The sequence below is a fragment of the Lethenteron reissneri genome, chromosome 53 (genome assembly GCF_015708825.2).
Source record: "Lethenteron reissneri isolate LAM-NWPU_2019-01 chromosome 53, ASM1570882v1, whole genome shotgun sequence".
Classification (NCBI taxonomy): domain Eukaryota; kingdom Metazoa; phylum Chordata; class Hyperoartia; order Petromyzontiformes; family Petromyzontidae; genus Lethenteron; species Lethenteron reissneri.
In genome coordinates, this window is record NC_083831.1 from 9,185,577 (window position 1) to 9,190,624 (window position 5,048).

Here is a 5,048-nt window from a genome sequence, read left to right on the forward strand (position 1 = left end):
ATGTATAGGACACGAACACCATGGCATTTTGCAATGCATGAAGATACAATCACTGGCAAAAAAAAAAAAATATAAACCATTGCCTGTCTATCCCTCGTGCGTCACCAGTGTAAATGAACACGTAACATGTTGACACTGTTGGACGTGGGAGGGTATCACGGGCCGGGTGGTGTGCATTACGAAGCTCGGGCCGTGGCCGCAATGTGAATGGGACGAGGATTTCTGCAATTTTTTGTTTGCTGAAAGGAGGTTCCGTCGTTATTTCGTTGTCGCTGGATTGGCAGAGTTGCCTCCCGACGGTTAAGCACGTTCGGAGCTGACCCCGCGAATTGAAGGGGCCACCGTTTCGCGCTGCGCCCTTCTCGGGGTTCAGCCAAATTTCCTCCGATGGGGCGAAATGTTGCGGGCGAGCGACAGGCGTGTGGACAAGATGATGAGTGGCGTTCGGAGAGGCGGGGGGGGGGTCAAGCCGTGGAATGGATGTTGAATACTGCGCAGATGACGGAACCCTTGCACGCTGTATACGTATGTGTGTGGAACTTCTTTCGTACCGTACGTAGCCAGCCGTGTTAATTGTAGGTGCGGCGGAAGGACAGCAAACTGAACACAAAGAACTGTTATAAAGAACGATTTAAAGCTTTCGTGACTGCAGGGATTCATCTTCTTGGTTTTTTCGGTAAAGTCACGTAGGTAAAAAATAAATAAATTAATAAAAGTAAAATACAAATTAAATAAAAAATCACGACGTTTCGGAGGCAACACAAGCCTCCGTCCTCAGGTGGAACCGTCACAGCATGGTAGCTGTATCACTTGATACAGTTATCACAACACTTGATACAGCTATCGTGCTTTTACGGTTCCGCCTGAGGACGGAGGCTTGTGTTGCCTCCGAAACGTCGTGATTTTTATTTTATTTTTTATTTTACTTTTATTAATTTTAATTTTTTTTACCTACGTGACTTTACCGAAAAAAACCTAAGAATACCTGATCATTTATTGTACCCTCGATATGACTTAACTGAGTACCTGGCCAACATGTCGAGCAGGTGATAGGGGTGCGTTGCGACCATTTGACTTTTCGTTCGTTTGTTTCTCAGTCCGATTGTCCTGGTGAGGGTCGCGGCGGCGGCGTGGTGAATAGCGGCGGTCCACACCTCCCTGTTCCCATGCGACAGACTCGAGTAATACTACACTATACACTACACTATACACTACACTATATACTACTACACTATATACTACTACACTATACACTACACTATACACTACACTATACACTACACTATACACTAATACACTATACACTACACTATACGCTACACTATACACTACACTATACACTACTACACTATACACTACACTATACACTACACTATACACTACACTATACACTACTACACTATATACTACTACACTATACACTACACTATACACTACACTATACACTAATTCACTATACACTACACTATACACTACACTATACACTACACTATACACTAATACACTATACACTGCAGCAGCGTGTTGAGTAGTGGCGGTTCACACCTCCCTGTTCCCTGGCGACAGACTCTAGCACTACTACACTATACTATATACTATTATATACACTACACTATATACTACATTATACACTACTACACTCTACACTACACTATACACTACTATATACACTACACTATATACTACATTATACACTACTATACACTACTACACTATACACTACACTATATACTACTATACACTAAATTTCGATTTAAAGCTTTCGTGACTGCAGTGATTCATCTTCTTGGTTCTTACGTGACTTTACCGAAAGAACCAAGAAGATACTATACACTACTACACTATACACTACTATATACACTACACTATATACTACATTATACACTACTACACTATACACTACACTATACACTACACTATACAATACTATATACACTACACTATATACTACATTATACACTACTACACTATACACTACACTATACACTACACTATACACTACTACACTATACACTACTACACTATACTATACACAACTATGCACTACACTATACACTACTATACACTACACTATACACTACAATACAGTACTATACACTACACTATGCGCTACTATACACTACGCTATACACTACAATACACTACTATACACTACACTATACACAACTTTATACTACACTATACACTACTATACACTGCTATACACTACACTATACACTACACGCTACTATACACTACACTATACACAACTATGCACTACACTATACACTACTATACACTACACTATACACTACAATACAGCACTATACACTACACTATACACTACTATACACTACACTACTACACACAGACCCTAGCTCTTCCTGGGGTAATTCCCAGGCGTTCCCAGGCCAGCCGAGCGACATCGTCCCACCGCCAGCAGCGTGGCCCTGGTGCCGGCCCCGGGGTCGTCGCCCCTTTGACTTAAGATCGATAATGACTTTTGACTGAATCGAATTAGGGCTGCCAAATGATAACCTGGTTAACCGGTAACCCACTTCGGAGCCGGTAACCGTTTCGAGTGGAATGTCCGTGATGGATGCGTTGTGGCCGATGTCACCAACCACGTGGCCGAAACGCAAGCAAATTCGACAGTGCAAAATCCCTTGCTCCTCTGCTTGCTCGTTCACGCCACCGCTGGCATAGAGGGCCTCCACTCGAGGGACCTCCCGTGGGCAACTTGGTCTGCTCGTCCAGCTGACGAGGCATTTTGGAAGGGGCGGCATCGTACCCACACTCTACCCCAGCGCACGCGACTCGTTGATCAACTGTGGGTGCCACCCACACGTCAGAGGTCGCAAACGGGTTTTGATTCCTTACCCGTACCCGTACCCGGCCGCACCAGGGTCGCAAACGGGTACCCGTACCCTTCCCGATAACCGGCTACCCGTACCCGGCCGTGTATCGGGTAGGGTACGGGGACGGGTACCCGATTGCGACCTCTGGGATGAAGCCATGTTGCAGGCGCGGGTGGGTTGATTCTAGGAACTTGAATTGTGAGAAGAGACAAGACGTTGGGAAATGAGTGACAAACGGTGACTCACCAGTGACTCACGGCCTACCCGTACCCGGCCGTACCAGGGTCGCAAACGGGTAGGGTACGGGTAGCCGGGTATCAGGTAGGGAACGGGTATTGGGTACCCGGTTGCGACCTCTGCCACACGTGCTGCTGGGTGGACAGAGGTGGTGGAGTGGGGATCTGCGTCTGTGGCATTGCCCATCGTTTCTCAACGAAAATGTCAAACACGCCGATGGCATGTCGACATCCCTACATGGTAACACACATTGCATTTTTATATTCTTGGTTCTTTCGGTGAAGTGACGTAGAAGGGAAATAATAAAATAACAAAAATATAAAAAGTTATTTCGGTAAAGTCACGTAGAAGGGAAATAATAAAATAATTACAAATACAGCAACATAATTATTTTACTTTATTATTTCCCTAAAAAATAAAATTTATATTTATTTTATTTTATTATTTCCCTTCTACGTGACTTTACCGAAAAAAAAACAAGAATATGAATCATTGCAGTCACGAAAGCTTTAAATTAACATTATATATATTTTTTCATGCGGTTACCAGAAACGTCGATGCGAAGCTTCGAATAATTTCAATCTCGGCCAAGAACTGTAGTGACCCCCCCCCTCCGCCCGCCCATGGGAGAGCACTTGACGCTAATTGTATTTATTGTATATTCTGAATAAGGGTCTTCAAGCGTATATGTAAATTAGATATTAATGCGAACTGTCCGATTTGTTTATTTTTAATCTGTTATCCAGCTATCTGACTAAAATATTTTTCGTCACGTCTAATAAAAAACAAAGAACCGCGGCATATCTGTTTTCGTGGGAGGGCGGAGGAGCGGTGGTGCAGTGGTGAGCACACTGCACGATGAACCTGGCAAAACCTGGGTTCAATTCCCAGGCACGGCTGACATCAGTGTGCGAGTGATATGTAAACCGGGCCTGGGCACCGTCTTCAATTGTGCCAGTGTGGGGAGGCCTTCATCTAGCAGTAGATTGACAAAAGCCTGTAACTTATTATTATTAGAACGTCTCACCGTAATGACTTAGGCACGTCACGATGCAAGAGCCCAGCATTTTGACGAATTCTTTCATGGCTCAAGATCACAGTTCGCAAGGCTCGGAGCTTGTGGCAGAGGGCAAAATTCAAACGGAAATTTGCGAACACATCAACTTAATCCGAGGCACAAACATTTGCCGGAATGTTTACCGTCGGCGAGAAGTAGGCTCTTTGCAAAACCGGCGTGTTCAATGTAAATCCATGAATATGTGTCCCCTACGATTCTTGTTTTTGTAAGCATCGTGCGATTAGTCGTGTCACCGAAGAAATAGAAAATTGGTAATCGATTAGTTAAATACTGTAAAATGTATTACCACGCAAAACTGCAGGTATATTTACCATAAATATTCGCCGACTGCTGAAAGTGAAGTTATTTGAAAATGTCAAGCCACGCACGCCAGTTTTACGTAACCTCGCACTCAGAGAATGGCACGGATACCAAATGTACTCATCAATGTCTCCACATTGGGCAGATGAGATCATTAGCATTGTGAAAAACAAAGCACGAAATAGTAAAGTGTTGCAGCCGAGATTCATTTCCAATCATTTTTCCTTAAGTTACGAGGATCATTACAGCGTTTATTTATTTATTCGACCATTTCAAAATTCGGCACTGTTGACGCTCCACGCAATTTCCAAACAGATAACTAAACTCAATTTTTTTTAATTGTATTTGTATTTCACCCGGTAAGGTGCCACCGAGCTGAAATGTAGCTCTTTGTCAGAAGCGACCAGACCATCACAAATGATAGCTCAACAAAGTAGCTTATAATCATCGTCATCACGTGGAAATTATAGCAGCAGCCACATCCTCTAGACGCGCGTGACGTTGATTCCTAAGGTGGAGGGAAAGCCGAAAGGACCAGGAGAAGAGAAAATAAGTATAATCCGTAAAAACAAAGTTTTTCACTATAAATCCTTTAT